Consider the following 21,747-nt stretch of genomic DNA (forward strand, 5'->3'; position numbering starts at 1 on the left):
GGGGAGAATTCAGGTTGAGGGCTTTAATAGATGTTTAATAGTGGTTAGAACAAATGTGTAAAAATGTGGGGTTGTATAATGATGGGATGTGGGCTGGCACATACCCAAGTGTATGACAAAGATGATCCCGTGGTACGGACTGCCCTTCCCCTTGGATACTGATCTAGGGGCATACTACACTGGGAAGGTGTGCCAGGCTGTAATTGCCTCACTAGGGGTAAGTTAGAAGTCACATTGCCCCCATCACCCACAGTCTGAAAGACCAACTAAGGAAATATCAACTGAAGGAACACCGTGGGTAGATGCTCTACCTGCAGTCCTGTGCGGTTTGCGGGCTGGAGCAAACAGAACTGTGAGACTGAGCCCATTTGAGATCATCACGGGCAGCCAAAGAAACTCCCTGGAGGCCAAGTTTGGCTAACGCACTGATGAATTAACTAACTCTCTATTAAAGTATTTTAGGTTTGTTAACTGAAGCAGTGCACAGGGCTCGTGAACAGGTGCCGGACGCTTGGGGACCTCCAGTAGAGGGGAGACACGACCGGATACCTGGCGAGTGGGTGTAGGTGAAGAAGAGATACCCTGCCAGACGTTGCAATCCTGCTGGGAGGGACCATATCAAGTGCCACCAACTACTGACTGTGCCATCTGAGTGACAGGATGAGATCGCTGGATCCGCGTATCGCACTTTCACCGACCCACGGCACCAGAGACTGAGTGAACAGAAAGAAGGATGTTGTTACCGTTTCTGTGTCTGATGTTTCCTAAGACCAACAGTGTGCTTGTTAGGCCTGAGGAGCATTTCTGGGGATATGGTATCAATACATTCCGGGTGTTGGCATATCTATAAGCCAAAAAATTATAATCGGAGTTGGGTCAGTATTGCTGTTCCAAGATCCTGACGATAGATCTCCACATGGCTGAGGTCTGCGTTTGGGTCCTGGAGTAGGACTTTATGTATTTGTAGGATTAGGGTTGTTTTATATGTATAATTGTAACTATCACTTGTACAAAAACATCAATAACATCTTGTTGTAACTGTGGAACACACAATGTGATGGTAATGCATGCCTGTACATCTAAAAAGGAAAGATCTGCCCTGACATTGTATGTGTAAAAATAGGCAGTCCTGACGTATGCCATATTTTATAAGGGGGGAATGAAGTAAGAGATAAGATGTAAAAAGGGTTAACGTAAGTCAGTTCTGCCTGAAAATTAGACTTCTAAGCAACAGGGGTTTATGGCAGGAAAGGGGGTTAACTGATAAGGATTCCAGATGCGAACAAGGAACCCCCTGGGGGCATAATCTTAAACTGACCATTTGGGCCTCTTAACTGGCCAAATACCATGACCCCCCCCCCCCTTACCATAACATTGAATGACGTCTGAAGCAGCAAGCAAGGACTATATAACCTAAAAGTTTGTACCGGCACATCGAACAATACTTCGGTTTTGTTGTTTCTTGCGGGAAACAAGACTTCAGCTTTATTGTTCCTTGCATGCAATAAACTCATCTGTTTTACTTCATCTTGGGATCAAGAACCTTATTCCTTCTGTTACAACAGTACCAAACGCACGTTTCTTCTGTAACCGGAGCCGATCATTTGCAATTGGGCTGTGCCGACAGACCAGGACGAGCTCTGTCGGCTCAAAAGCAGCGCAAGACCTGCAAGTACAACAGAAAGATTAGCATCCAGCGGGGGCCTCTTAGTGAGCCCAAGATCTCATCAAGAATCGGCTCCAGCAACAGGGCTGGGCGCATTGTTCCATTCTCCGACCACTCTCGGTGTAAACAAGTCCCTCCTGGTCTCTGCTTGAATTGCACTTTCCTGCGTTTGCTTTGGTGTAACTGGCTTCCCCTGCATAGGCGAATGTGAAGAAGATCCTTAGTAAGTCATTGAAGAAAACCGAGAAGAGGTCGAAGTGGCCCCTGTCGTTCATCAACGATCCAGTCAGGCAGTACTCCTCTGTAAAGCGCCGTTCGTTCACATCGATTGGCTTTTTCTTGCCTTCATTCGTGCAAGTAGTAAAAGCAGACGCCCCTATTCTGCCGTGACCCGGATTCAAACCGGGGTTGTTGCGGCCACAACGCAAAGTACTGACCACTATATGATCACGGCGAGTTACCGATACACATGTAGCAGGGCGGAAAAGGATGTGCTCTCTTCGTGTGACATAATTCGGAAAAGTCCTGACGTTGCATTTCAACTGAGCACCAGTATACATCGACCCTTCGACACTGAGTGACAACTCTCTTGCGTGTTCTCATATTTATGTAGTTTGCTTACATGATGCCCGGAACAGCAGGGTTGTGTGCTCCCATATGGTTTATTGGTTAGGATTCCTGGTTTTCTCCCAGGCAGCCCGGGTTCGACTCCCGGTATGGGAACGTGTCAGTTTTGCCTCCTGCTTTCCAAAAGATCAGCACCGTGTACGAAGGAGCCGCATTAAAACTACTCGAACGTGCAAAACGTGCGAGAAGAGGGGGCGCTTGTTTCCAGCCGAAACTTCTCGCGTGTGAGACGAGCTGATCATCGCTGCAGGAGGGTTACTATGGTAGACAGGGCTGACCTTCGGCAATAGGATTTATAGTCTCCAAGATGATATTTGCACTTTCTGGAGAGGCGATTTTCTCCACTTCAGTAGCCCGATTTCGTCGATTGCGTGGAGAGGGCTGTAGAATGTGGCGTCGCCTTTCCTGCTCCGTCCATGACAGGCGTGCTGGTCTCTGGAGAGAGAGCACGGTCCATCAGCGCACTCCAATAAAGGCACTGGAAGCAGCTGAATCGCATTGGCAAAGCTCAGCGCTGGGCCGCTGGGCACGTCTTACCATCGTTTCCGTAGTGTAGTGGTTATCACGTTCGCCTCACACGCGAAAGGTCCCCGGTTCGAAACCGGGCGGAAACAGACATCTTTTGTCGCCAGGCACAAAAGGGGATTGGGGATTCGCCTAGCGCTGTGATCGAACAGACCCACTGGACCCACCTCTTAGTGTGGCGGGATCTGCACAGTGCATGTCACAGCGCATCCTGCTTTCACTTCAATGCGCGTCCTGATGTACCCCAGTCTCCCGCGTGACAGGTGGGGACAGGTGACAGGTCCTATACTAACGAGGAAGACATCGCTCTCTCCGACCCCCGGCATCGTGTCCCGACCCACCGTGCTGGAAGCCGACGCGTGCTGTGATTCCTTTACGGAGCAGAAATGACAACCGAGGAGCCGAGAGATCATGTCAGCATTTCGCGTCTGAACGGAAAACACAAAACGACCAACTCGGAATGACTTGCCTTTGACGCTTTTCAAAGCGTTCTTTGTGCACGACGACTGCGCCGCCTAGCAGATACAAATGGGTTGTACAACTTTGAACTAGCAAATGGAAGAGGGCTAAGCCCCCTCTCTTTTAGCCCAGGTTCGATCTGTCTCCCAGAATCACCAGGGCGCACACACACACACACCCGTGCCGTTGAAGTGCTCTGCTTCATTTCTAAGGGCAACTCAACATTCACTCCTACCCCGAGTGCAGAAAAGACAGCATCCACAGCAACAACAGCTCAGGTCTCTGCACAGGAGCTAAGCTGCCCTCATCTCCTCTGCTCTGCGGCTCCTGCGGAGTGGAGTCCTGCCTGGAGCCGTGTTTGCAGGCGGCAGCTCCCCACGCCCTGTCTGTGCGTCGTGTCCAAGAGCTCCGGGGAGGAAGAGAGAGCCCTCCCACTCGGGGGCTTTTCCACGGTCTGTGTGAGGAGGGGCGGTTGTGTCCAGTAGCTTATCGAGCGGAAGCCTGGGGCGGCGGAGAGCTGTGATCGTGCAGACCTTGAGGTGTCACCTCTTTGTCTGCTTTCCCGCCCCCCCTCCGCCCAAGCTCTGCTCCAAAGTAGCCCGGCAACCCCTCACACCTGCACGTGTCACAACCTAAGGTGTGGTCATGAGACACCCATGTCCAAGTTGGTCGTTCATGTTTTCCGTTCAGATGCGAAATGCTGAAATAATCTCTCAGCTCCTCGGTTGTCATTTCTGCTACATAGAGGAATCACAGCACGCGTGTTAAAAGAAGACTGTGATATTCGGTGCGTCTTGGATTAGACGAGATTAAAGAGTGAGTAGTTTTGTTTTTCTGTTTTTCGGTGCAGGACTTGGTCCCTGGTGTTGCTTTAGCAGGAGCCACAGCCATAACACAGTGCATGTACAGCTCAGTCACTTCATGCTGCAAGAGGGAAGGTCACAGCATTAAGGGATCAAGGCCAATAGAGGGACAGAGAAGGACCTTCTGCCATCAGTGAAGGCAAGCTGGCAGCTCTAGGCACTACAGCTGCCACGTCTGGTTCACATCTAGATCATGGATGAAAAAGCAGACAATGGATCAGTAGAGCGAGAAGGCTGAGCAGCCTTTGAGAGCAGTACCTTCCTGGACAGCTTCTTCTGGAAGAGGAAGGCATCAATTGTGAAGCGGAGCACATCCTTCTGCTTGGAGGGGACAAACCTGGACAGGCAGCCATCTGCCTTGCTGTCCACCATGCACCTGGGGACAAGGACAAGGATGAACCCCTGCAGGCTCTCAGGGCTCCTGCCCACCTCCCCTCCCAGAAGGGGCCATACCCCAAGTTGTCGATCATGGGGAAACGGGGCTGGGAGTGCTGGTCTGGTTTCTCCGTTACGTAACACGAGTGGATGTACAGCCTCTGCTCCGCTGTGGCAAAGTAGGCAGTGGCCTGGAAGTACATGGGCTGACCCAGGAAGTACTCATCCTTGGGAGAAAGCCGGACCCAGTGGGCTGGAGAGAGAGAGGCAGCATTACACCTGCACACAGCACCCCCTGCAGGCAGGTGGAGCCACTCACTCAAGGAGTTGGTGGTGAGCAGGACAAAGCTGTGCTTCGGATGAGACGTAAAACAGAGGTCCTGACTCTCTGTGGTCATTAAAAATCCCAGGGCGCTTCTCAAAAAGAGTAGGGGTGTAACCCCGGTGTCCTGGCCAAATTTCCAATTGGCCCTTACTAATCATGGCCTCCTAATAATCCCCCTCTATGAATTGGCTACATTACCCTGCTCTCCTCCCCACTGATAGCTGATGTGTGGTGAGCGTTCTGGCACACTATGGCTGCCGTCGCATCATCCAGGTGGATGCTGCACATTGGTGGTGGTGGAGGGGAGTCCCCATTACCTGTAAAGCGCTTTGAGTGGAGTGTCCAGAAAAAGCGCTATATAAGTGTAAGCAATTATTATTATTGTTCTTCAGGTCCTTGAAGAAGGTCCTTCTCCTGGCCCACGTGGGGACATAGCCAACCTTGTAGGAGTAGTGGAACCTGCAGGACAGAGGTGATGAGGGGCATCTGGACACTTTCCCCAGCAGCAGCAGAGCCCTGCCTACCTGTTGTAGGAGAACTTGACAGGCACAGAGAAGGGAATGAAGCGATGCACAGGTGCACTGGAGGAGGGCGGGGCATAGCGGAGAGTGTTGGAGTACACCAGGCGGCCCTGGACAACCTGCAGGGTCACAGAGGAAGGGATATTCCCAGGAAAGGCAACCCCGATACTGGCCCTACAGCTCACATCGATACACTGCCTGTAGATGAAGACCCGCTTACCGATCGCTCGGTGCCGCACTCGTGAAGCCCGTAGATGAAGTAGAAGTAACTGCGTGTGGTTCGGCTGACGCTGCAGTTGCCCAAGGTCACCTCCGATGGCCAACAGCTGAAGCCGAACAGGAGCCGACTGACCCTCACGTACATCCTGCTGGAGTCGCACCACACAGCCACTCCTCGGGTGCCCCCGATGGCCGGGCGAGCCGGCTGCCGCCCTCGCTGGGGAGGAAACAGGACGCTCTTGATGTAGGCGGGTAAGGGGCGGCTGCTGGCTTCGGGCTTCATCTTCTCCTTGTCGAAGTAGGGCGAGTACGCGTCTCTGGACACGGGAAGGCGGCGAAAGTCGGGAGCCAAGGACTGCGAGTCGTTCTCGCTTGCAGACAGGTCTTCGGAGGGCGCATCTGCCAGGTTCAAGTCCTCCAACTGGGCTGCGTCTTCAGGAGCCGGGAGGTCGGCCTGGAGCGCCAATTCCCGAGAGTCCCAGCCAGCCGGCCCGGCGGAGACCAGTGCGGGGAGCCCGGCCCCTGTGTACAGGCACAGCATAAAGAGAAACGAGCGCATCGCCAAATTAACGTCCCGTTCAAATGCTACAGGAGTAAAATAAGTAAACCACAAAACTGTGTTGAAGCAAGAAAGCATAAAATGTGAACGCGGTGACTAGGTTTTTATACTGGCAGGACCTGCTACCGCACACCTGGTCACACTACCGCTCAATCAACACAATCAATTACATACAGAGATCCGGATTGTTCTCAGCGTCTAATTAGAACCTGATTCCAGTCTGAGGCGGGACTCCGTGAAGCCGCCTTAACATTTTCCCGTGTGTATCTGACCTCAGCGGAGGAGTTCCACGCAATTTCGACAGAATTAAATCACCCACACGTGTAAAATTTGCTCAGATTAATTTATTGTTCAATTAGTTTCTAATTTCCGAGGAAAGTGTGTTAAACTCGCTGTCAGACAGAGTACGGAACATGCGACACGTCCGTCCACACTTTCTTTTATCGAGGGGGCTGATCTATCAACACGTACCGCAATGAAAATAATTTTACTATTTTTCATGTGTAATTGCATGTCATATTAAAATGTGTAATACAAGCATTTCTTTGCTTCCCAGTAAAGAAATACTGATCAGCTTTTGACATGATCTGATAATAATTTGTCTGATTTTCCAGAGATTGCTTTTGCTTCGCAGCACTGAGAACCTATGGAAGCCCGTTTCAGCCAGGGAGTAAAAAAAACGCACTATGGTATCTCAGAATTGTGACTTAGAATCATAGAATTGCGACATAAAAACTCAGAATTTTGACTTTATCTCTCACATTTGCGACTTCGAAAAGCCCATATTTCATTGTCTGACCTTTTGTTATTGTAACGAATTCGGGTTCTAGGGCTTGTGCCCTCGCCGCTCCCACCCTACTTCGTGCCTCACTGTATTGGCTCAAACCCAGGTCTTGCTAGCTAGAACCCGAATCCGTTACAATAACAAAAGGACAGACAATGAAATATGGGCTATTTCGAAGTTGCAAATGTGAGATATAAAGTCGGAGTTGTGAGTTACTAAGTCGCAATTCTGAGTTACTCAGTCGGAATTCTGCGATACCATAGCGCGTTTTTTTGTAACTCCCTGGCGGAAACGGGCTTTCATACATTTCAATTAGTCTGATCAGTGCAGGACAAGTTAATGTAGAATCATTACTATGTCTGTCTCTTGTTTGTATATAAATGAATGTCTTTGACAACTTAATGTTAGTTTTTAATTTAGTTTTACGATGTAGGTCATGTGTTAACATATGCACGAGCAAACGAAATGTCTCACTCCTGATTCAGCTCATGCTCCATAGGAGAGAAGAGATTCCTCCTGCTTCTCGTACAATCATATCAGAACAGAAGCCCGTGTCGCCCAGCTCTGATTCAAGAGCGACTCGCATCTTCAGCCCTTTTTTTATTCGTGATCCTAATTTTCTTTAGTTATGATCAATATTGAACTTTTTCTAAATAAAACGACAATAATCAAACATGCAGGCAGACATTTAAAAAGTATTAGGAGCTGACAGGGTGCCCCTTTGGAATAGTTGTCAGAAAATGTGAGAAAAGGAAAGGTACGTAAGCTCTCACACACAGCATTAGAGATTGGCATCTGATGGAAAAAAAAAACGACCTGTCTCCCCGGCATTTAACGGTGCTGTTGTTTTGATTTTACATATTGTTAGCATTTTAATGAATTGTTAAAAGATTGATACACAAATCGCTAAATAAGAAAACGTAAAAACCCTAGCTGTAAGCAATTGGCCGTTCGTATTCCTGAATTTTAAATCCCTGTGTTCTTCTGTATCCGAATGCCTGGTGCAGCTCATTTGAAAGCAGAGTCTACCATTTACAGAAGCGTATTGTTGCCACCAAGGAAAACAAATCCTGAGTTTAAAGGAGTAAAAGAGGAAACAAATGCAAACACCGTTTAGAAAAAACACACACGTCTCAGGCCTTAACCATGACAAGGATGGGATTTGAACCTAGACGAGCAGAGCACAATGAATTAGCAATCCAAAAAGTGACTCCTGTTTAATTTTCTTTTCGCTCGATTTGTAGTACGCTCCTAAATCCTTACAACCGATAAACAAAACGGCTTCATGTGCCACAGCATTCTGCTGCAGGTACCGTGTATTAGGCGAACCCGAATTAAATATTTCAAATATGTGAAGGATTTCATGAAACTTGAAAAAAGATCAGAGCCAATGTCAGCAATTCAGAGCCTGTAGGCAGCTTCAACAGAACAAAAGCCGTAATAATTTCATAGAGTGTATTGTGACACTCTAACCACGTTGTTGCTATTACTGCTACTTCTGCTGCCGTTGCTTTAAACTCTACTCAGCGGGCAAGTAAAGTTGTCCAAAGAATAGACTACTTTGAGCCGTCCAAATTCCATTATGTGAATTTAAGCTTTTTGTTTATTAATAACAGCATTAGTAATACAATGCGTGCTCAGAAACCTTACTTATTAGCTCATGAAGCAATAGTGTTTCAACAATTTGAGGTCTTCAAAAAGTAAACGCTGAAGTTTTTATACTTCATTATACTTCATTATACATTATATACTTTTTTATACTTCACCTGAAGAAGGCTCCACGGCCGAAACGTTGTGTTCTCTTTCTTCTTTTTTTCAGCATGGAATAAACCTATTACTTGTTCCTTTGAAGTTTTTATACTTCCTTGTGAGCAGATCACCTTTGATTTAGAAAAGGAAAACTTACTCCCCTGTTGCTTTTATTGCGATATCTGAATCGAGACCCAAGCGCTAAGAAAGCTGAATAACGCAAAAGTCATAAACCCGATTTTAATGTAGATACACGTTCTAATGCAGCCTTCATTACAAGACAGTCTATTTCTCGAAAGCGTGTTATGTAAAAAAGAGAAAAACGAAAATATATGGATGACAATATTTAAAAGCTGAAGATTTTACTTTTGAGAAATTGTCATTTTATGTATCTAGACGCTTTTCAAGCGCTGCTTTTAGAACTTTGCTGTGCTTCCTGAATCATTTTCAGTGTTATAAACTGGGTGTGGAAGTAGCGATCACTTTGTAGAGCAGTTGATAGACTGGAGCTGTTCAGACTACTCTTGTTATTCCTCAAATGCTTCCATCATTTTTCTTTCAGGCTAGGACGCGAGTGTGTACATGTGTTTGGTTTTCGTTTCACTGATTCTCATTGAAGATTTGTGAATTAACAAGGAAAGAATCAGTTGCCTCGGAAAGCAGAAGGTTTGGTTCTCAACGATCTTGAAGACACGCCCATGTAGTGCAGCGTGTGATATTTGTACTATAAAAGACCAAGTGCTCAAAGTGACGTCTGCGTTTGCCGTTGAAACTTTTAATCTCGGGCGCACTTTTAGAAAGCAAAGATAGAGCAGTTGTGTTGAATCACACTATGACAGCTGTCAGCAGAGTGGCGCAGCGGACGCGTGCTGGGCCCATAACCCAGAGGTCGATAGATCGAAACAATCCTCTGCTATGTATTTCTCATGCACGATTGATAAGCACACCATCAGTTTAATGAAGTGCATTAAAACTGATTTTTTCTCTCGTGTGTATGCAAGCTTCACGCTTACGGTACTCTTTCATCTTTACCAATAGCAGAGACCCAAATGTATCTTTGGTTGTTCTGCGATCCTTGATATCCTCAAATCCTTCAAATGAACATCCATATCAAACCAATTGTGTTTATATATATTACAATTAAGGTACATATTAAAAATATCAACGCACATTTGTATAATGCTCATTTAATAATAATTGTCAAAGATTATCAAGTTCTCCAACAAATGAACAAATGATCGACAAATGATGATTAATCTCTTCTTGAATATAATCTCAAAAAAGAACCATTAAGGTTTACTAAGATCAAAGCTTAATCAGTGTATTAAGTTTAGCTTGCATCATAGTAATTGAGCAATAAAGTCTGTCCTAATTAAAGAGTAACCAAAGTTTGAAAGTACAACATAGAATAAAAGTACCTTTAATTGCTCTAAAAAGATTTGTGTCTCCCAGGCACCTCATTTGTCTTTGATCTTTCTGGTTTGTGCCAGCGAAGTTGAATTCCATCATCAGTTAATTTGTCTTAAGTCTGAAAACCAAATTATGACTGAGCTTAGACATTTCTCAAGCGAGTTTTCACTCAACGTTTATTTACTCAAATATTTAGTATCAAATGTACTACTGTAATCCTTAGATTTTAAAAGACAATTTAGCAGTTTTACACCTTGCAAATTCAGTGGTTAACAAGGTATCTTTAAGCTAAATTTTGTGGATATTTTAACTTGATCAAAGTAAAAATGTAATGTAAAAACATTAAAAAAATCTATAAGCAATACCTTAACAACACTGTGAACACACTTTCTTTGAAATCACTGTTGCCTACTCTCCAAAGTTGGTTTATCTGGAAATAATATTATATTAGAAATAATATTAGAAGCTATTTTTACTACTGGATCTTCACTAATCAACTAATCAGACATACCCATTACACATTTTCACATTTTAACTCCACTTTTCTGCAGTATTTGCTAAGTCCTAGAATACAAAGTGGCAATATTTCAAAGTTCAAAAGTTGTAGTAATTTCTTAGAACATGAAGCTTTTTATAAAACACTTTATTTTGGCATTAAAAAATTAGCAAGATTATACATTATAAACTAAAAATAAGAATGTATGCCAGAGATGGATCCTATTAATCAGATGTAAGCTGTCATATAATGACCTATCTGTAACCTATAATACTAGTAGTGAATATTTTCTACACCACAGAGAGAATATAATATCATACCAGTAGGTTTTGATTGTCCATGTTGTCAAGGACTCACTTGTGTGTACAGGACTCTTCCATTGTGCTCAGCCTCTTGATGTGGAATTGGGAGTTCACCAGTTCTGTACACTTTCCAACATGCCTCAGTTCATCTCTGATCTCTATCAGGAGACCCAATCCCCGAAACTCTGAAATCATTCCCATTTTGTATCAGCATTTGTAAGGAATTAGGTCAGGATTTTTTTTACACTATTGTTATATTAGCATTACTGTAGTGTTGCTAATGTGCTACATGCAATTTATAATCCTAAAAATGTATAATTCCCACATTTGTAGTTGATTTTGTGTGATCTTCACCTTCACACTATTTTATATGCCATTTATTGCTTATTAACGTACTATTTTTAATCAAAATAATATTAAGACCTGTATGCATTCAAATAGTATTATCATTATTTATACTTACGCATCAAAAGAAGATTGCTGAGAAAAACATGACAGTATTTAACCTAAATGGCAAACAACAAATATCAGCAATGCATTGTGGTATATAACCAGAAAAGATGCTGTGTTAGATATGTTTTTAATTTCAATTATATATGCATTTATTAATGTTGTCAATATTATTACAGTTGCAATTTAACCATGGTGAGAATCCCTGCCTGTCATACAGGAGAATGGGGTTTGATTCCTGACAGGGAGCTAAGGAGCTTTAAAGCATCAAAGTGACATAAGAAAAGTCATTGTCAGAAGTGGGATATGAAAACAAGCCACCAGGGGAGACCGATGTAATAACTTCACCAGAAATATATTGAAAACAAATGGCCTGTCACTAAGGAAATTCATAGAGAAATACAGGTCCCACCATAAAACACCATAAGGAGTGCAAAATATGTTAAGTTATTTCTGTACTTCATCAGTGTCGGTAAAAGAGGGACTCAAGGACACAAAGACTCTAGTTTAGGATTCAGGCTGAGAAAGGGAAGTGTGACTTTCGGAAACAGGGCATTGCCTAGAGGAACAAATGGCGCAACGAAACAAAATGCCATAACCCCAGATTGAACCAGGGACCTTTAGAGCATCAGTCTAAGGCTTTCTCAGCTGAGCTATTTCAACCTCTGTTTACGATCTAACCTCTGCTGTCTGCAGTAGCCTCCCAAAGTTCCAGCATGAGTGCACGAAGAGGAGTGGTAGAGTGTTACGTAATCCAGCTCAGCTCTCTGAAGTTTGGTAGATACATCTTCTTCCTGAGTAATGTAGGATCAACTTCTTCAGGCTGGAGGAAGGGCTTGCATTTCGGCAGTAGTAACTGACTGAGTAGTGACTTCTAGGACCTGGTCTTATCAGGTTGCTTTGCCACATTTGTCAGTTCTGCTGAAAAGACCTGTCTCTAGGAAATTTAGGAAGCAGAAGAACGACTATCTGAAAGGTGACATGATCTGCTGCCAGTTTGATGTGATCATGAATGACACAGGAAATTCGAATTATTGCAATAAGACAAAACAAGATCCATAAAACACTGGCAGAAGTGCAAAATGTGAGAAGATAAAAAGACACCTGTTTCTGCCCGCTTTCAAAAAGGGGATCTTGCCCATGTGTGATGAACGTGATAATCACAATATTACAGAAATGACAGCAGCATTGAACATGGCGAGACGTGAAAGATTGTTAATTCCCTTCAAATACTCACAGTGTGTTTATTCTGCTGTATTAATTTACTGTGCTCATCAGGCAGTTACAAACCTGTTATCTACACACTGCTCCCAGAGCTGGATAGGTGACTCCACATTCTACAGCTCTCTAGCAAAAGAGGAAGTCAGACTATAGAAATGGAGAAAATCTCCTCTTCAGAATGTGGAAATATATTCCTGAGAGAAGTCCTTTCTCGACGTTCAACACTCTCTGCAAGTCACCCATTCCCACCTTGCGCAGTGTAGTGGTTATCACATTCTCTTAACACACCAAAGGGTTTCAGTTTGAAAGCGGGCGAAAACAAGTGATCACTTTTCGCACATTTGTCACTGCTGAGGTTGCTTTATGGGTCTATTTTCTATACTGTGCTGATCAATTGGAAATCAAATGGCAAAAAAGACCCGTTCCCGCACCTAAGGTCAAATATTAGGAATCAAAACTGCTTGAGTGTATGGAAGCACACAGCTTTATCAAGATTTCCAAGTGCAAGATCTTTTTATTCATAAAAGACCCTATTTATATTGTATGAGAAATATTAATACAGAATCCTTTTTCACCAAATAAATGGGGTTCCTGACTTCAGAAAGCCTTCTAGACAAATACTAAAAGAGCAAAAATTCAATTTGGTAAATGTAATGAAAACACATACCCTACCAAACCTTGAGTACAGGCCATTCAGGATGATAATACAAAACCATTTATAATTCAACAAATAAAACCTGTCAACTGGTAATCACCACTTATCATAAAAAAATAAGTAGCAATACACAGTAGGGGACTCTTGGGTGCAAGTTAAATCCATGCAAGAAGGGGTTTAGTGTTATATTTCCAAATCAGATATGCAAATGAGAGATCTGGCCCAGCCAATCTCAAAGCTCCCATGGTATGGAATGGAGCTGCTCCCCTCTTCTAGTTATTCACACTGGAGTTAGGTTACATATTAGCACATTTCATCTAACAGTTGCTCCAGAAACAAAAACGTAAACAAATGATCTGGAATGTGACCACACCTATGAGAATGTAGTTCAACAGATAACTTGTAAACCTTGTCATAAGATGTTTTTTGTTCTACAAAATATACTTTATTCTGCAAAAAAAACATCTCAAAAGGAACATCTCACACATATTAACACTCCATGTAATAAATAACAACGGCGTAACGGAGATTGATTGTCCGTTATCAATCTTTGCAAGTGGGGGCGGATTTGCGCAAATAAGAGAGTCCCTCCAAACCTACCACTCGCTATTGTCCTTTAATCCCTGTATAGGGCCCAAAGTCCTTTCCAGCGCTCCCTCGCCGTGGGGAAACCCCATTTGGCGACTAGGCACTTCGTCCTCCTCCTGAGGTCCGATGGGCTCCCGCAGCGCCCGACAGAGGTTGCAGTAGAAGATGCAGTCGAGTTTCAGGGAGAAATGTGGGACATCTCGACCCCCTTCCTCGACCGGCTGACACATCCGGTTTCTCGTGATGTACTCGTACTTCCCGCCCCAGACGAAGCCGAAGATCATCCCTTGCAGCGCTCGTCTGAGTCTGGCCGGCAGCGGGTACACCACCGCCAGGTAAACCAAAGCCGGCAGGATCACTTTCCCTGTGTAGGACAGCGACCGCGTTTTCCACAGACCCAGCTTCGCGTTCACCTTGGCGATCCTCTTGGTCCAGTTGTTGGTCTCGTTGTCCTGGCTCTGGAAGGAAACTCCCAGTATTTTGAGGGGCTCCGTGCAGAGCTCGAGACCCTCCGGCGCCGTCGTCCTGTGCTTCCAGGGCCCGAAGAACTTCAGTTTGCTCTTTCGGCGGTTGAGTTTCGACCCCGAGACTCTGGAGTATTGCTCCATGACCTGCAGGGCCCTCCTCAACCCCCTGTCCGACCTCAGGAACAGCGTCGTGTCGTCGGCGTACTGGGAGATCTTCAGGGTTTCCCCCACGCCTCCCGGTATCTCCAGGCCGTCGATGACAGGGTCCCGTCTCACCGTCTCTGCTAAGGGCTCTTGAAGAGCAGGGAGCCCTCCCTCATGGTGTCTCCGAGTTTCCCCCGGCGGAAGATCTCCTGCGCCACTTCCACCAGGTCTTCCGCCAGGGTGTCCCAGAAGCAGGTGTAGAATTCCTTGGGGAGTCCGTCCGGCCCTGGCACCTTGCCATTCTCCATGGACAAGAGCACCGCCTTCAGCTCCTCGGCCGCAATCGGACCCTCCAAGTCCTCCCTCACCACCTCCGTCTGCTTTTCTGAAAAGAGCTCCGTGTAGAAAGCGGTGGCCGCTTCTACCTTGTCGCTCTCGGCCAGCAGTTCCTCTCCATTTCCCCGTCTCAGGCCGTGGATCACACTCTTTTTCTGGGCTCTTCGGACCTGATTGAGTTTGCGGAGCCTCTCCTTCAGGTCCCGTGCCCAGGCTGAATTGAAGGCTCCTCCCCCGTTAGCCGAGCTGTACTCCTCCTCTAGTTGTCTCTGGAGTCGTGCAGCTTCCTTCCTCTCCCTGGCCACCTTCCGTCTGCAGTACGTCTGCGCCAGGGTTCGGGTCCTGTCTTTCACCGACTCCCACCATTCCACCATGGAGCTGTAGCCGTCTCTCAGATCGACCCAGCTCGCGTAGTCTTTACGGAACAGTGCCTTGAATTCATCTTCCTCCAGTATCTCCCGGTTCAGCTTCCAGTACCCACGACCGAATGGCGACAGGTTGGTGTTAGCCACCACCATCAATCGCTCGTGGTCGGAATACCCCTCCGGGGACACCGTCGCCGACTCCAGGGAGCAGGTCGTGTGCAGAAAGATGTAGTCCAGGCGGCTGCACACTCCGCGGGAGTTTTTCCATGTCGTTCCGGTGTCGTTAGGGCAGCACCGTCTGAAACCGTCTACCGGTGAGAACTGCTTGAGTAGCGACTCCAGCTCTGCCGAGCTAGCGTTGCTCCCCTTCTCCCGGTCAATGTTGAAGTCCCCGCCAAGCACCACCTGTCTGTTGGTGGTGCAGCAGCTGGCCAGGTCAGCAAACACTTCCTTCAGGATAGAGGGTTCTGTTGGAGCATAGACGTTAATTGCTCTCAACTTCTGCCCCCTCCAGTCGATGTCTACGACCAGGATCCGGCCCTGCACCACCGAGAAGGAGGAAACCAGCGTCATCTCTGGGTTTCCGAGGAGGATTCCCACTCCGGAAGAATGGACCCCTCCTACGCTCCAGCATGATTCTCCCTTCGTCCATTCCCTGCTGAATGTCAGCTTGTCGCTTTCATCCTTCAGGTGGACCTCCTGTAAGAAACAAACTGAGAAAGACTTTGAGGCCAGATCATGAAAGACTCCCCGTCTTTTCACCGGGTCTCTTAGCCCTCTCACGTTAGTTGTTAGAAAGATAAGTTTCACAGTCATGATTAAACAAGTGAAAGTTGAACCTCCTCTCTTTGTGCTTACAGTGGAAAACTTGGGAGTCTACATCTGGGCACTGTTTAGCCTAGATGTAACTCCTCTCGTTCGGGTCCTGGGGGGAATATGCTGGGGACTGAAAGGTAAACATGCTGGACAGGTCCAGCCCTACCATCAGTCCAGGCTCCAGGGCGGCTTCAAAGTAATCCTAGTCTTCCTCGAGGATACTCTCCGCCACTGCTTCGGGAAGGCTTTTTTCTTCCCTTTCTCCAGGAGTTTCGGGGACCTCCAGTTGCTCCTGGGCCTTGGGGGAGGGGGGCTCCACTTCCTGGGCTGCCTCTTCCTGTTGTTCCTGGGCCTCAGGGGAGGGGGTTCCGACTTCCTGGGCTGCCTCCTCCTGTTGTCCGTGGGACTCGGGGGAGGGGGGTTCCGTTTCCTGGGCTGTCACTTCCTGTCATCTTTGGGCCTCGGGGGGGAGGGTTTCCATTTCCTGGGCTGCCTCCTCCGTTGGTTCCTGGGCCTCGGGGGAAGAAAGTTCCGTTTCCTCTAGGACGAGGAAACGGTTCTCCCTTACCACTCTTTTCTTTTGTCCTTCGGAAGGTGGATCCTCTTTCCCTTCTTGCTGGGAGTTATCCAGGGCCCTTCCTCCGGTCAGCCATTTTGTCCGTCGTCCTGGCGGCCATCTTGAGGCATTGGTGCGGCTGGGGTGTGGCCTCGGCAGTTTCGGTTCTCTGCAGGGGAGGTGCGGGTTCTTTGTTCTCACCTATCTCCCTTTGTCTTGAGACCGGTTTCTGCCGGTCGGCTTCCACCACCTGCGCAAACGAAGGTTTGCTTACCTTGCATTAGTGAAGGAGGTGTCCCTCGACGCCGCATCCATCGCACTTTTTGGCTGCCCGGCAGGTTTTTGCCAGGTGCCCCTCTTTTTCTCTGATAATTTTCGTGGCCTTTTCATATGAGGCGTCCGTGGCCATGTAGGCCTCCACGTATCTCTCTGCCTTGTTGTCTTGCAGGCAGTAGAGATCTCCGGCCACCAACTGCAGGATCCCTCTCAGGAAGGTAATGAAAAAGGATTTCGCAGTTGGCATCGTCTCTGTTTTCTTGGTCCAGTGGAACCGGATCAGTGTCTTCTTGTCTGCCATCTGGAAAGGAGAAAAAAGAAAAAAGGAGAGAAAGAGAGAGAGCAAGGTCCTGTGGAGAGGAGGGTTTAGCTGCTAAAGGAGCAGCGAGGGAGCCCTGGCCTTTGTCCTTGTGGGCAAAGCCCAGCTAGGTGCAGGCGCAGGAGGAGAGAGAGGGAGGGAGCGGATAGTGCTTCCGTGTCTCGAGGAAGAAAGTAAGCACCGCGGGCAGGCCACGAGTACCTACTCCCAGCCAAGAGGCCAAGGAGGCAGAGAGAGAGAAAGGGAGAGGGGAGAGGAGAGAGCAGAGAGAGAGAACGTTGCTGCCGGATCCCACCCAGCTCAGCTGCTGCTTGGCCTTAACCCCCTAGGCTCAACCTAGGGTGATACCAGCTCAAGCGCTCTTCAGGATCTTCGATCACCTTCTAGAACTTTGGAAAGACAAGAACTGCGGGCATGCCACTTGAACTTGATCTTAGCCAAAAGGCCGATAAAATTGGATTCCAGCTCACTGGCCCTGCAAAACTTAGTTCAAGACTTTAAACTCTCAGACACATATAGATGTATATATCCCACAACAGCAGGATATACATGGTCAGGGAGGAATAGCAGCTCCAGAATTGACTATTGCTTTGTGTCAGAGAAAATGAAAGTTGTTGGGGTCACTCTTCAGCCTGTCTTCTTCTCAGATCATCAGGCTTTAGGGTGTAGAGTGGAACTCAAGGGCGGGACTGTCTTTGGCCCAGGCCTCTGGAAACTCAACACAAAGCTGCTAGAGAACGAGGGGATTAGTATCCCGCTACAAGGAGAAACTATCACAGTGGCTGTCCTTGCAGTGTCTGTATGGGTCAGTAGGAGAGTGGTGGGAGGAGGTGAAGGTGAGGACAAAGGCCTTTTTCATGGCTGAGGGAAGGAAGGCTGCTGCCAGACGGAGAGGAGTGCTAGCCAGGAAACAGAGGCAGCTGCAACGTCTCTACACGATGCTGCACAGTGGCTTCGATGTGCTCGAGGATATCACCCTCTTAAAAAAGGACATCCGGAGCATAGCGAAAGAAAGTAGTCGAGGAGTGCTGTTAAGAAGCTGAGTGCAGTTCTTGGAAGAAAATGAGAAGTGTACTCGCTTCTTTTTCAGGAAAGTGGTAGGCTCCAAGTCTGTCATGGAAAGTGTAGTTGATGAGGAGGGAAGAGAGAGAACAGAGCCGAGTGCTATCCTCTCCTGCACCGAGGCCTTCTACTCAAGACTGTACAGCTCTACAGAGGTAAAGGATGAAGAAATTCATTTTTTTACCTCAAAGCTAGAAAACGTTTTGAGTGAAGAAGATAGGGAAGTACTTGAGAGGAATTTGACAGTAGAAATGCTGAGACAGGCTATGGAGAGCTTACAAAAGGGGAAAAATCCGGGTGCTGATGGGCTCCCTAAAGAATTTTACTGCACCTTTTGGGATCTGCTTCAGGATCCGCTACTGCTCCTATTCGAGGAAAGCTATAAGACAGAATTGCTGCCTGACTCCTTTAGAGAAGGCACTATCTCTCTCTTGTTTAAGAAAGGAGCAAAGAATGACATAAAGAACTGGAGACCCTTCAACGTGTTAGGCATGGACACTAAGATTCTGTCCAAAGCCCTTTTCCTGCTCCTACAAAATGTAGTGGCCTCACTGGTAGGGAAAGAACAGACTTGTGGGATAGCAGGACGCCTGATGAGCGACAACCTGGCCTTGTTGAGGGATGTCTGTCTGTACTCAGAGGATCGCTCCCTCCCTCTGTGCATTTTAGGTGTAGACCTAGAAAAGGCCTTTGACTGCCTAAACCGGCAGTACTTAACATCGATACTTGAGCACATGAAGTTTGGCCCCATCATGAGAAAGTGGATTAACCTGCTGTACACAGGTAGCAACAGCAGAGTAATGGTAAATGGCAATAGATCACGCCCCTTTGAAGTCTGTTCAGGGGTGAGGCAGGGCTGCCCATTATCCCCCTTGTTATTCGTTTTGGCTATGGAGCCCTTAGCCTGTGCCTTGCGCCAGGATCAGGCCATTAATGGGATACCAGTGCCTGGAAGTGGGGGAGGAGAGGTAAAGACATCTCTATACATGGATGACGTCACCCTGCTCCTCTCTGACAATGCCTCAATTAGCAGAGCTCTGCAGTGATGTGATCGTTTCTCTTTGGCTTCCTCTGCAAAAATTAACAAATCTAAGAGTGAGATTTTTTATCAGAACTGGAGAGAGCCAAAAGAAGGACATGACCTCAGGCTGCAAGAGAAGAGAATTAAGGTCCTGGGGGTTTTTGGAGAAGAGATGGGAACAATAAATTGGCAGAACAAATTGCCAATCTTAAACAAAAAACTGATGCAATGGAAGGACCGAGACCTCACCATGACAGGTAAGGTGCTGGTCATCAAAGCCGAGCTCTTGCCTGTCTTGAATTTTCTGGCTTCTACCTTCCCAATCCGACACCGTGTTGCGGCGGTGCTGAGGAGATTGATGTTTCAATTTCTATGGGGTGGGAAGCAGGAAAGACTCAGAAGGGAAATAATGTACAGGCCGCTACCCTCAGGGGGGAAGTCTGTCCCAGATATTGCTACGAAGCTGCTGTGCATTTTCCTGTCCTCTGTGCTGAGAGGCTTTGCAACAGCACCTGCAGCACGTACCTGGACTTATTGTGCCAGGCTCTGGGTAGGTAGGGAGGTGTTCAGAGTGTGGGGTGTCAGACCCAAGCTGGATGTCCCACTCTCTGACACATGCCCTGCAATTTATGGGACAGTTAAAAGTTTTCTAAGATCTCACCCAATTCGCCATATTCCCCTCCGAGATGTCAGCGTCCAAAAACTGGAAGATTTCGTTGCACCCCAGAACAATAGGCAGACCCCTGTGGGCATTTTAACATCAACCCAAACAAGGAAGGTGTGGAAACACACATCCTCTAAGTTTCTGTGCAACATTCACAGAGATTTAGCCTGGAGTGTCGTCCACCAGTGCTTACCGGTACGAACTTTCTTAGTTCTTAGGCCTCACCCCCAGCCCTCGCTGCGTTAGGGTGGGCTGCGGCGAGGAGGAGACTGTGACCCATCTCCTGTGGTCCTGCTTTTTTGCTAAGGCCTTCTGGGCACAGTTTGAAGATTGGTTGCAAGCTCTCTCGCCCCAATTTACCCTGACCGCTGCTTTCGTCATATACGGCATCTCTCCTGTCAAACTTCCTCCTGACGTGTTTGACAGGATCTGGGCCATGGTGAACAGTGGGAAAGACGCCCTGTGGAGAGTGAGGAACATGGGGCTGTTCAAAGGCATCGAGGTCCCAGTCAAGGCAGCAGGTAGCCTGGCCCTGTTCATCACCCGAGAGAACTATTACCTCAGAGATCTGTGGAGAGAAGGGAGGGAGGAAGCAGAAAATCTGTGGGAAATAGAGGGCATAGGTCAATATCTCAAGAAACTGTGAAAAACATTATCATGTTTAAGTAAAGAATGTGATTTGCTTCAGAAAAAAGAAATTGTTGCTATGTAACTGGTACCGTGTCAAAATGTAATAAGATGTGATCATATATACTGTTTTAAGTATGTATATTAATGTAAAGCATTTGTGATGCCCTGTATTTGATTGTGAAAAGGAAATAAAAGTTCTTAAAAATCGAAATCGAAATCGGTTCACCCAGAGCAAGGCTCGGCCATTGCACTCCAGCTGTGCTGACCCCTGCGAATTCCCCAAATGTGGGAATCTCGACTGCATACTTTCTGGTAGTGGGGGACTGTGTTCACGCTCTCCCCTGATGTGCTTGATCCAATATCAGATACGGAAGAGTTACGACACCACGAGCTGCGATAGGATCCCAGTTCGAAAGGAGTCGATGCCACTGCTGGTTCCCGGTTTCTTTAGTTAGAGGTCCGGAGAAGCATCTCAAGCTGGTTACACTTCTCCTTCCGGACATTCATTCCCTTTTCAAAGTCAGTCGTTTTGCTGTGGTCTGCATTATTTAGGCTGATTATCGAGGTTAGCCTTTATTTGGTCATGGGGGCCTCAGTACTGTGTGCTAATTCTAAAGACAGTTTCACCTGTTTTCTGATTGCTAGGTTCTGTACCAGTGCAGACATGTCAAATAGTGAATGGCTGTACCTCTATTGTATCCGTGCTCAATGAATGAAACCAGTAATAAATGAATATATTGTAGCATTTATAGGTTCTTTTCAGAACAAAAGACCAGTAGAGACGCGATTAACAAACCAAGCGCTAGCTTTATTTGTTAACAACCACACAAAACCAAACACAGAATATACACGCACATGAGGAGACGGAACACGTACACATCTTTATGGTGGTAATTACTTAACAACACGCTATACTCTTATAAGACTACACAGGGTGCTAGAAATACTAGGACATTATTTACACAGGTAGGGTCAGCCGCTTTTCATCGTGCTGACCCTCAGACTCTCCCCGGCTACCACTCCCAGCATGCTCAGCGGTACTACGAGGGCCTAGGGGCGCTTCCTCCTCACCACCAGCCGAGGGTGTTACACTGCCCCCACCTGAAGCGTCTGGCGTCTCGCCGACGTCGAACACCCCCCTCAGGCTGTACTCGTACTCGGCTAACTGCTGCGGAACCCTGCGTGAGCGGCCGCTGCGCCGCGGTGATGGCTGGCGACCCATGGACGCCCCACTATCGGCCGGCTCAAGCCCCGGCTGCTCCTCTAGAGGCTCCCCACACGGCTCCTCCTCCCGGGC

General features: G+C 47.1%; 1 long non-coding RNA gene, 2 other non-coding genes and 1 pseudogene across 3 annotated transcripts; 2 read left to right on the forward strand and 2 right to left on the reverse strand.

Annotated features, from left to right (window-relative positions):
- The first annotated feature begins 2,834 nt into the window (after positions 1–2,834).
- Positions 2,835–2,907, forward strand: trnav-cac (transfer RNA valine (anticodon CAC)). Its single transcript has one exon. It is a non-coding gene; the product is annotated as a tRNA-Val (tRNA).
- A 1,213-nt stretch (positions 2,908–4,120) lies between these two features.
- Positions 4,121–4,608, reverse strand: LOC138243237 (uncharacterized). The gene is made up of 3 exons (XR_011192057.1): positions 4,594–4,608; positions 4,399–4,516; positions 4,121–4,201 (listed from the first exon to the last, which is right to left on the reverse strand). It is a non-coding gene; the product is annotated as an uncharacterized lncRNA (long non-coding RNA).
- An 8,525-nt stretch (positions 4,609–13,133) lies between these two features.
- LOC138243861 (U7 small nuclear RNA) lies at positions 13,134–13,189 on the reverse strand. The gene has a single exon (XR_011192479.1). It is a non-coding gene; the product is annotated as a U7 small nuclear RNA (small nuclear RNA).
- Positions 13,190–20,640: 7,451 nt separating this feature from the next.
- Positions 20,641–20,794, forward strand: LOC138243717 (U1 spliceosomal RNA; annotated as a pseudogene).
- Positions 20,795–21,747: the final 953 nt, after the last annotated feature.

The sequence above is a fragment of the Lepisosteus oculatus genome, chromosome 14 (genome assembly GCF_040954835.1).
Source record: "Lepisosteus oculatus isolate fLepOcu1 chromosome 14, fLepOcu1.hap2, whole genome shotgun sequence".
NCBI classification, from domain to species: domain Eukaryota; kingdom Metazoa; phylum Chordata; class Actinopteri; order Semionotiformes; family Lepisosteidae; genus Lepisosteus; species Lepisosteus oculatus.